Raw genomic sequence first — 12,030 nt, forward strand, 5'->3', positions numbered from 1 at the left:
AAGATTAGCATCACCAAGAAGGGACTTAATGGCCTGGACAACAACACTTGTAAAGCTAGGAACATAACTGCAAACAGCATGCAGTTGTAACACCCAAAACTACCTGAGAGCATTTCTTGTTAAAAAAACAGTAATACTAAAAAGACAACACTGAAAAGGACTGAACGGAAACTGGAGAATTATGAAGACATCTTGAAACTAAGGAAGAGTCAGCTTGAAAAGAAGGACTAACATTTGTGCTTTGTTTATAATGGAAGAAGAACCTCATAATGGCAACAGAGAAACACCAAAGCCTGATCGGACAATGGAAACCACACCCCATCGGCATCACAACCTCCTGAATGACTTGGGGAGCAGCTGCCCCACTGGGGGACGTGGGCAGTCACACTTCAATCAGCACAGCGGCAGTTCAGAGTGCTGAAGTGGGGGGATCCATGGCTCAGGTGGGCTATGTGACTTGGGATGGGGAACACACTCCACTGCTAGCTTGCAGGTTAGCAGACTGTAGAGAGTGACCCTGGGATAAGCTGGAACATCCATATCACCGGGAACAGGTGCGTGCAATTAGGTGAACTCACATTCCTGGAAGAGCAAATGCTGCTTGGAACCTACACTGCTTGTGGAGCTTGTGTGCCAATTAACACATGGGGAAAAGAGGAGATTCAAACTTTTCATGATTAGTTATAAAAAGTGTTTAGATATTTGTAGATGTTATTAATTTTTCTAATGGTCTGACACTCTGGTTTAGCTCTTCTATTCCTGATATCAATCCCAAGTATGCAGTTCCCTGATTCTTGTTTAAATCACAATAAATCAATATACTGCTTTTTGTGGTTTAAACTACACGATCTGAGCACTATTTCCCTATATGCACCAGTCAGTAATATGCATCTTTGAATATATCAATCTTTACATTAATTTCTAATGTTCCTTAGCAGCTGTGCATAGACATTGCAGAACAAACATGCTTTCTTGAAGGGAAAAAAACCCCAAAACATTTCCTTGGAGATTATTCATTATTCACCTGCATCCATTTAAGTTAAAACACACATTTTTCAACTACGAGCAAGGAATACAACCCGAGAGAGGCATTCAGCACCTTTATGAACTCTCCAAATTCCTTCAACTCCGATGAAATTCAAAGTGGACCTCTCCATCAGTTAGGTTTTTTAAAATCTTATGCTAGCCTGCTTTCGCAGTATGACATTATATCCAGCATAATCAGAAATCTCACACATATGCAAGTTAATTAAAAACAGATCTAAAAGAAAGGGATAAATATGTTGAAAATTACTAGACAATAGCAATGTAACTTCGCTTCACACTGCAGAGTAACAGCTCATATAGAAACAAACAAACAAACAGGCACAGTTCTAACCCTTGCATTTTAACAAGTCAAGTCCAAGCTGGTTTTGCAGCCTCAAGTTTTCAGGTTTGTTCAGCACTGCTGAATAAGGTAAAAAAATTTTTACCTCCAGGGATCTAAACACAAGGTCAGTCTCGGAGATACAGGTCTTGCCTCAGCAAGTTTACCTCAGCAAAATAGAAATACCTTGTCCTCACTGTTTTGCCAGCACTGCCCACACACAGTTACCACGGTTAAAAAAAATTCAAGTCCATGCCACTCCCACTTCTATTTTTCTCTTTTAATTGTGAAAACAAAGGCTCAGTCTGGCCAGATGGCTTCAGGTCTCCTGAATCAAAACATCTCTCCCCTGAAGAACTACTTCATTTTACACACAATATCAGAAGAGAACTAAGCATGAAAAAAAATCTGTTCTGTAGAAGAACATAGGATATTTAACATTACTTTCATAAATGGAAGCTAGGCAATGTAAGCAAGGCAGACTGTTGCATAATCCACACCCCCCAGGTCACACAAGGCTTTGTTTCTCACAGTCATCCACCTCAGTGTCTGGCAAGAACAGAGTGAGTCTAAAACTATATGGAAAAAAAATCATGACTCACAGGAACAAATCCTGATCTAAAGAAAGAGACAGTAGGTTACCATGTAGTTATAAAACTCATCGATATTCTCAGCACTTCGTACTGTGTGGTCCATCTTACAAACAAAACTAAAGCAGCAAAACTCAAGCCCATGTTTACAGCTGGCTTTGTATCTTCTTGTTTAAACACAATGCTCAACCCCACCTCACATTCCATTAAGGCAGTTTCTTTGACACACACAATTTTTAACAAGAAGTTCTATAATAACTTCTCTGATGCAAAAATTTTAAATGGATGAGTCTTGAAAAACAAGCCAACTGCCTTCTGAATTCCCTCTTTGCACTTATAACATTGCAATCCTACAAACTCAGCCATTTCAAAATCCTTCCAGAAAAGGTACACCTGAATTTCTAACACTAAGATCGAAGGGCCAGGGGACTAAATCATTCAAGGCAGATATAAGAATCAAAACCAAAGTGAGCAGCCCATTGTAAGCTATTAACAGTTTACACATCTGTAATGTATACACATTACTTGTGTAAACAATTAGTTGGGAAAAAAAACACACAGAAAATCATTTATACTGCACAAAAAATGCAGTATTTGATTTGACAACATATAATCACTTTGCAAATCCATAAGAAGTACACAAAATGTAGGTATAGAATCCATTAAAACATATGTAATATTTTATGATGTACAGTTGGGGTACGACTTACACACCTACAAATCATTTTCCTTCAACTCTTTCCAGTTGGAAAGTGCAACTGGCTCCCGGCAAGCTTTGTATGAACTTAAACCAAACAGTCTCAACACCAGTGATAGTTAAGAAAAACAGCCAAGCAAAACCAATTCCTTCACGCTCAAATATAGTTGTATAACAAAAATAGAAAATACCTAAAGCTTTAGAATTCTAGGATTTGTGTGAGGTAAAAGAAGTTGATGAAAGTCGTGATTTAGTTCTTTTGTATTTGACATTACTCCAAGTATAAGATTCTTATTTCCTGAGGAATGTAATTGAGTTGTGGAATTCTTGTACCACAGCAGAATGACTTCAGTTAAGAGACTTATAAACAAAACTGAATAAATGATTTTTGTAAAGTAAATATAGTACCATAAAGATTCACCAGCATTTTAGAAACTATATTAAAAATAGAAGCATATTAAATATGAAACAAGAATGAAATTCAGTAGTGACTTCCATTTTCAGCCTTGGAAGTTAAGAGACATATAGCTCTTTCCAGTTGCAGATGATACAGTGTCCTGGAGTTTCCATAAAGCACTGAAAAGCAGAAACAAAAACCTCAAGATCTAATGTACAGGGAGTTCTTAACAATCATGATACATTGCAAAACAGAGACTTTTATTACTGTTATGAACAAACTTCTTTAAAATGAATTCCTTAAAAACCTGAAATGATCTGCAGCTATTCCGAAAAAATATTTTTTCACAATTCCTTAAAAATTCCATTTTATTGCCCCATTAGAGAGACAAGTCACAAAGAATTTGTGGTATGCCACAGATATGTACTGTTTACATAGCTAAAAATGATCAAGCCATTAGTTCCTAGGGTGCCCTATAGGACGTGGATGATTTTTTTTTTTTCATTTCTAATGAAAATGTGGCTTTTGCTCATATTTAATTATACTTTTAAAATTCTGGAGCATACAAAAGTAAACCGAACTATACTGTGGCAAAATAAAACTTAGATTTTTGTGCCAATAAATCCTGGTTCTGAAATTCCAACTGAGCCAACAGGTTTCCATTTTGCTGAGTAAAAAGAGATAACATGATAACAATATCACTGCTCCAAAAACATGGCGAATGTTACACAAAGGATTACTGTGACAGGAAAAGTGGAGTCACCCACTCATCAGAATTTGAAGTATTTTCAGAGTACAACTGAACAAGCTACAGCACACCCACATAATTTATTTCTAACAGGTCAATTGGGTAGTTTGTTCTATTATTGATTGTCTTCACTAAGTATTCAATAAAGAAAACATGTTGAAGAGATTAAACGTACAAGTACACAATAAAATGCAATATATGCAACATACCCACAGGAAATGCCAATGACATGAATTGCCTAATTCTTGGAATTTCACAGCTATCCCTGTAAACATAATATTAAGTCACTAAGACAGAATTGAGAAGCAAAACCATGAATCACACTCCCCCGTTTACACCAACAGGTGCCTCTCTATACTAGTTCATACCTCCTCCAGATTTAGTTGTATTACGCTATTCAGTAATCTCATAATACAAGTAATATAATTTAACTCAGAGGATACACAAATTTTGGACCTTATGTTCACTTTCCATGAACCCCTACATTTTCTTCCGTCTGACAAAATATCACACTTTACACTTTCCTAAAACTTCTTTTTCTGTTTCACAGTTATTATAAACTGGATGATCTGACAGGGCTTTAGGGCAATGCTGCGGACCTCCAAAAAAAACCCACAAATAAAAACTGATAGCACATTACTACCTAATATCTGGAAAAGGATGACCATTTGTAACACCTTAGTCTTAAATACCTACTTTTCTTTAAAAAAAGGGGCTGCCAGTACCAGTCAGAAATGAGATCAAACTTTGGGCTTACATACCTGCTAGAGGATGAGAACTTCCCAAGGGAAAAACCTAAGGTGAGGCTGAAACTCATGAGCTACACCCTCATGAAGCAGAGTTCACGAAGCACTGTTTAACTGCATGAAAGGCTAAATTGCAATCTCAGGTGAAAGTGCTCTGGTTGTCCATTGCTGTCAGTGCCAACAACTAACACAGTTGTGCAAGAATCTGGTCAAAAATTAGGTTCATTTTTTCTAAAGAAGTTTTTTCCTAAATATGGTAACAAGTGCCAGCTTGTCTTTAATTTTGATTTCCTCATTGTCTTTTTGGGCCCTCTTTTTTTCAACCAGCTGGCTGGATAGCAGTCACTTCTAGGGTAACACCACAGTTCATCTGCCATCATCCGTTTTCTAACATAAGTATTATGCCTTGAGTGCCTACAACAATCACTGCTGCTACTGCTTTATTGCTGATCCTATGGCTTATACATTGGTCTTTAAGTCCTAAGAATTTTGTACCTTTACTACTAGAAAATTTTCACACTCTTTATAAAGCAAGTTAAGAGAAAGCAATTTAACTTCTCAACCTAACAGACTGGAAAAGACCTCAGAGATCATCAAGTCCAACAACTTCATGTTGGACTTGATGATCCATGTGCCACACATCACAAATATTTTAACAACTGCAGAAGTGACAGGTGACATAAACCCTCCAGTTTTTTTCTTTTCTTACCTGCAGTCACATACAGAGTCTTTCAAAGTCATTACTAGCACTGGGTAGTATATGCTTTTCACACATGAATCAGGACAGTATGCAATACAAGCCTAGGCAAACGATCATGGTTATAGCAGGTAAAATGTACCTAAACAACAAAGTTACACCCCAAACAGAACTGTAGGAACACTGATAACTTCAATTTCTTTGCTTTAAACTGCAAGTGACAAATTATTGTAAAATATGCCATCACTGCTAGAAGTTGTCTTAAATTAGTGAAATGCAAGGAAGAGGTTACTTATCTTGGCAGTCAGATACTTCTACAAGGTTTATAGATCACAGTTACTCTCTGTCAAATCCATGACAAACCATGTTTTATGTCTTAACTAGAACTAGTAAAACTTATGTGTATTGCAACAGTACTTGACAAAGTTATATCACTTTGTTTATTACAGAGCATCTAAAACTAGGGGAAGCAACCCAGTGCCATGCATATGATCCTGTCACAGTCTACAACAAAAATGTTGTATGAATCTGGAGATGACAAGTGAGTTAATCTCTTCACTATGGCATCAGAACCCGACACTCAGTCAACAAAGGGAAAGTAAAGAGTAATATGGAGCACAAGAGCCTTACATTTTAAGGTAGAGAAGGAGCAGATGACTAAGAATTAAGTATTCTAAGAATTCAGAACCAGCTTTCTAAGAATAATGGTTTGCATAAAGTTGGCATAAAACAAACTGTCCAGGTTTCTGAGATAAAAATCAGGGAATAGAAGCTCTCTACTTCAACCACTGTGTTTATCAGATATTGTTACACATATCATCTCAAAAAAGAAGTTTTTGAGACAACTTACTTATTATTTCACCAACATTTTAGCCATTTTTATTGTATTATAAAGTTCTATTTTTTATTTAAAAGCATTTAAACATTATTAAACAACTACATTTCCAGTATATTGTAGCCATTAAAAAATAAGAGGTGAGAAGAAAAACATAATGACAGCTTAATGTAATTGCAAATTATACCAAACTGCTAAAACAGCTGGTGGTGAGGGGCAAGGTTACTCTTTCCTACTACAATACAACCCATCCTTCACCACTCCTAGTTCCGAACTTTCATCCATCTTTCCTTATTCATTCCAGCACTTGTTCTTTTATCTTGCTGACACATTTTAACAAGTCCTGAGATATCAGTGTATCTCTCTTTATTACACTTGCTCTCATCATACTTCAATGTAAAAATTAGTTACATCTATTTTACAAGGGATTGGAGACACAGTGACTGTCTTGAAATTAGTTTTTCCAAGACACCACACATCATTTACTTCAAGTGCAGTGGGAGTTGTATTATCCATATTTAATAAGTAGCACAAGTCAGCAAAGCCAGACTAATAAGGAAAGCCAGATTTGTCTGTCTTACTCTAGATGTATGTTCTATGATGACATCTTATTTTCCTACAGGAAAATAATCAGGCAGAGGCTGTAAAGGATTCAGAGGAGAAAAAAACTGCACAGTAATACTGCTGAGAGTGGCAGGGAAGGAGTGAAAAAAAGAGAGACTCTCCACCTTTACCGTACACAAACACAGTTCTAAATACCAGGACAGGAAGCCAGCTTTTGCCTGAAGAATCCAAGATACTTTCAGTTTATTGTTGTTTTTGCTGAAGACTGAAGAGTTCCACTAGCCAGCATTTACTAAATGTAAATGTTAAGATTCAGAAAATATGCCTACCTTGGTAAAGTTCAGATTCCTACTTTGTACTGGTGCCAGTGCATTAACAGTAGTGAGAGTGAAGACCATAAACCAGTGCCAATACAGATAGTTTTGCTATGTCTAATGATTCGGGACCTTACAGGACTTTTCCAACCTAAACGATCCTATGATTTTAAGATTAGTTCCGACAGAAAATTTTCACACCATTTTTAAATAAGGCTAAAACGGTTTAAGGTAATTATATTTTATTCACTATTTCTTTCAGAATGAAAAATTATTTCAATGCTTTATGTACAAAGCAAGGCTAGGCATTCATTTAATTACTTAAAATGCTTTATTCTCTGATTTCATGGTGTGCTCTTAAATAGCAACTATATTCAATAATAAAATATATTCAATAATAAAAAAGGCTCAGTTCTACTGAGAATTTAGATATCACACAATAATTGCATGTCAAAATATGGGTTTATGTTAGCTTTGGCAATCAACATCATCCAGAAACTGCTTCTATACTGTGGTTAGTCTATTCATTATGGCCAACCACAGGCTACTAATTTGCTGAGTTATTTGTAGGTTTTGTTGTCTTTTTTTATTGTTTGCCTTTATTTGGTTTTCCCCCTTTGCCCAGCAGTCCCATATTGATTCACAGTCATTTCAGACAACTCTGCAAGGAACCCACAAGCACTGCCAGTGTCAGGGACAGCGGTATAACCCTTAAGAACCTACCTTCCTTCCTATCTTCCTTTTGTTCAAAGCCTTGCAAATTAAGCACCTCAACTACCAAGGCTCAAAACTCTAATAAGCCACCATAAAAAAAAAAACAAGCAAGAAAAGGATTTTAAACTTGTTTCGAGTTCTCAAATAAAATGTTAATCTGAAATATTTCTAAAAATATCCTGTACTTCTAAATTAACACAGAGTAATTCTGAACTTGAATATAAACCGGATATTTAAATCAAGGATCTTTTCTGAGAGTCTAGAATATTCATAAAAAGAGCAAAAAAATTACCCAGACAGATGAAGCTGTTACATCAACAAAAACTTCTTAACAGAACCTCTGGATTAGGTTGTCTAGCCCTTCTTTGGAAAACTGCTAAAATACAGAAGTTGGTTTAGTTTCTGGTTATTGCTTGTATTTTTAGTAAGGGAAAGAGGACATTCTTTCAGAAAATCCTTGGGTTTCATGTCAAGGATCTGTAAACAGTTTCAGTGAAATATCACTTTCAAGCTTTTATGTAATTAATGTTTTTCACTTTGCAAACTGCTGTTCTAGAGAAACTGTCCAAAGTGAAAAATCAGTACAAGATGTCTTCCACCTCCAATTCCAACAGATCCAAAATACTTACAAGCGTCTCTGACATGGAATGTTCAGCAACACAAGTTCAGAGGGAAAGATTTTTCCATACCTTTTTCTCAGTAAGAATTTATAAGTACTACCTGAGTGAACTTTTACACACATTTGAATGTTACATATCTGACAGGATGCTAAATGCTTTGCCTGCCTTAAACTACTCTTTCAAACTGTGTAGTCTATATACCTCTAGATTTCACAAAGCCACAGGAATAACCTAACTCTTATGGGGTTTATAAGAAGCAGCATTAGCGGCTGGAGACTTACTTTTAAAGAATGCAATTATGATACAAAAACAGCCTAGAAAAGGCACAAAATCTTTTCATTACTGCTTATATGCATTAAAAACATTCAATTGTATCCACTTAAATGCACTTCAAATAGCCTTTTAGTATTCCTCATCACAGAGAGGAACAGAATGCAATCAAGTATCTGAAATACAAAGACCCTTCCTTTGCCTAATAAAGGCAAAACATTAAGAGAATATCAAAAAGGAGTCAGAGAAGAGGTAACAAGACAGTCAAAAATATCTCAGCCCAAATGTTTAAGATAGGTAACTACCCTCAGACCTAAGCAATCTTGGAAATAATGATTACACCTTACATGGACATATCTGCAGAAATCATAAAATGAGTGAAGAGGAAGGCATAATATTTTTCTTCTTGCTAAACTGTAGCCAGACATACTTGAAAAAACAATTGCATAAGGACACAAATAAAAAAGATCAGACTAGAATTTTGAGGTGCTCTTCTAGTACTTTTTCTGTAAAAACAGAGAATAGGGATTTTAAACCAGTAATCAGCTACATTCTCTATGGAAGGTTACTATCTAACAAATATACAAAACAAAAGAGCCAATACTACATTATTTAAACACATAAAAGTATTTAGATACGCAGAAATTACTGTAAAAATACCTACAGTGTATATTCTGAGTAGCAGCCAAGTTCAGAATGAAATATATATACAACTTCTTTGAATAAATTCTGCATAATTCACAAATTTTGTTCTTAAAACAGATACTGGAAAGCTCCCATGATTACACTAATTACTTCTACTTTTCAAATTATGGACATAAAAACATGCCTTTATTTCTCCCAGAAACAAAAAAATGAAAATCTAAATTTTAAGTCCATATGCCTGAAGTGTGTATATGCATGTACATCATGTCTCCCATGTCTATGGACTTGTGCTTGCACACCCCTGTAAATGAGAGAACACAATGCACAACGACTGAGGCAGTTCTTTATTCAAATACATCGTTGTTTGACAAACTACATTATACAAAACTCTGGTTAGTAGTAATTTTAAATAGTCAGTATGATTTGAAATATTTTGTCTGCATAGAATTACAAAACTAAAAAGAGATGGGGTTTTATGTGAATAGTTACCCTAGGGAATAGTCTGTTAAAATACATTCTCCTGGCTTAACTGTGGCTTTATCTGGCAAAAAAGCACCTTACCTGCCCTATCAAGGCTTAGAGAGGCCTATACTTGACTAAGATATATATTCGCACTCACAGAAAACAAAGAAGGATAAAAAGTATCAGTGGTCTATTAATTAAATTTTCCTCAAAGTTCTACAAGCAAATATAAAGTACATACATTGGTCAGATAGTCTCACCAAAACAAAGAATACTGATTTGGCAACCTTCAGAAATTTTGACTCAACTAGTCCTTGCAAAGTAATGTTTCACTATAATAAAACAACAAGCACAAACAAACCAATTAATTTATTCTGAAGTTAAAAATAGCATTCTGGTAATTACAATTACACAATGACTCTCACCATGTGCTAAAAGTAGGTAATATTATAAATCATTGGTCAGAGAGATATTGGGGCTATGGTATCCCACATAAGCCTATCTATATTTATCTTAACTTGAAATAGTTCATATTTGATTTTCATATTTATCTCATTCACCTGAAACAAGATATCAGGTAGGAAATGACAGATCATCATCCACACAAAAAAGGTACATAAAAATAGCAAAATATTTTCTCATGTAGTCATAAATTAATAGATTCAATCACAATTAAAAAGTTTAAGTGTGCGATGCAATGTCCTTCTGTTAGGAGCTGATATGCAAAACTGTTTTTTCTCCAAGTTTCCCTTCCAAGTAACATAGGCCATTGAAAACAAAACTGAAAAAAATAAGGAAATTAATCATACATTCATTTTCATAAACATTCCTTTATTAAAAAAAAAATTCTGAATTACATATCAACTTTCTTGCACTACTAAAAAAGAAAGCCAAGTTCTTAGAGGATGCCCTTTTCAGAATTTCAAAAAGAGAAGCTAGGCTCAGTCTTCTGAGTCTTCTTCCTCTCATTTTTCCTCCACATCAGAGGAAGGCCAGTTGGTCTTTGCACCAAGTGAATTAATTAGTTGCTTTACTGTAAAATAAGGTTAAAGCCAAAGACGGGAGAAAAAATATTTCCAACAGGTATTAGCACTAAGATTCAGTATTAGCACCTTACTCTCATACACAGTACAACTTTATCCATTCTGTCATTCCAAGTTAGCTACTAAATCACTGTGTAAAACAACAGATTCATGCTACATAACTTGCAAATTTTGCTCCAAATTAGTAAACTGCATGAAAATGGCTAAAGGTGTATTGGTAGTTCAGTGTTTACATAGTAGTTTCATGAAACCAAGACTCAAAGCTTCTTTAACAATTTAAGAAAAAAAAAATACTGTCTAAAAAATTACCTTTCACCACTGTGGAAATCCAGTGGAAAGTCCACAGATTAAACAGTCAAATGATATTATATTTAAACACTGACTTCCTCCAGTTAATTTGCTGCCAGGTACACTGACTAACAAACATTTTAAATGAAATTTGAGGAACATAGAGCAATCCCTCAAAGAAAATACTTACCTGCTACTGAACTGAATAAATGCAGGATAGGATATAAGCTCAATTACTATACTCACTGTACTTCCTTTTTCTTTAAAACTTACAGTTTACTACATTTATGAAGACAATACAAGAGACAGTTAAAGGAGGGTTCAAAACCATTCAGTGCACCTAAGACAGTAAAACCATAACTCTATTTGCTACTATTTTGCCAGTAGCCCAGTATCACAGAAGGGACCCACAGGGACTCACAAGGACCATCAACTCCAATCCTTTGCCCTGCACGGGATCACCTCCAAGAGTCACATCATGTGCCTGGGAGTATCTTGAGCTCTGTCAGGCTTGGTGCTGTGAGCACTTCCCTGAGGAGCCTGTCCTAGTGCCCAACCACCCCCTGGGTGAAGAACCTTTTCCTAATATCCAGCCTAAACCTCCTCTGACACAACTTTAGGCCATTCCCTTGGGTTCTGTCACTGGTCACCCCAAAGAAGAGATCAGTGCTAAAAAAAAAAAAATAATAAGGCATTCAGAGGGCTAATATTATTTAAACATGATTTAGAAATGTCACCTCCCAATACACCTGCTGCCTGCTCCATTCCTCATCGGCTTCTCCAGTTATACCATGAAAGTTCTCACTAATTGAAATCTACCATTCTGAAAGTTTATAGCCCTTGATGGTTATTATGAGAATAAATCATATTATTATGAGAATAAATAAAAAGTCGTAAGTACTGTTAAATGCAACATAAATATTTTATGAGGAAAAAAACATTGATAACCACATTTCAAAACAGAAACCAGAAAATATAACTAATGGAAAGGAGTTTTTGTGAGAATTACATCCAAAGACATGATTTGATTAAAT

At 35.5% G+C, this 12,030-nt stretch overlaps 1 protein-coding gene and 1 long non-coding RNA gene across 8 annotated transcripts in view; one reads left to right on the plus strand and one right to left on the minus strand.

Moving 5' to 3' along the window:
• Positions 1-12,030, minus strand: part of LRCH1 (leucine rich repeats and calponin homology domain containing 1) — a 118,199-nt gene that overhangs the window by 88,942 nt on the left and 17,227 nt on the right. The window lies entirely within an intron of this gene.
• On the plus strand, positions 352-6,913 carry LOC116783513. Its single transcript, XR_004355722.1, has 3 exons — positions 352-554; positions 5,691-5,782; positions 6,699-6,913. It is a non-coding gene; the product is annotated as an uncharacterized LOC116783513 (long non-coding RNA).

The sequence above is a fragment of the Chiroxiphia lanceolata genome, chromosome 2 (assembly GCF_009829145.1).
Source record: "Chiroxiphia lanceolata isolate bChiLan1 chromosome 2, bChiLan1.pri, whole genome shotgun sequence".
Lineage (NCBI taxonomy): Eukaryota > Metazoa > Chordata > Aves > Passeriformes > Pipridae > Chiroxiphia > Chiroxiphia lanceolata.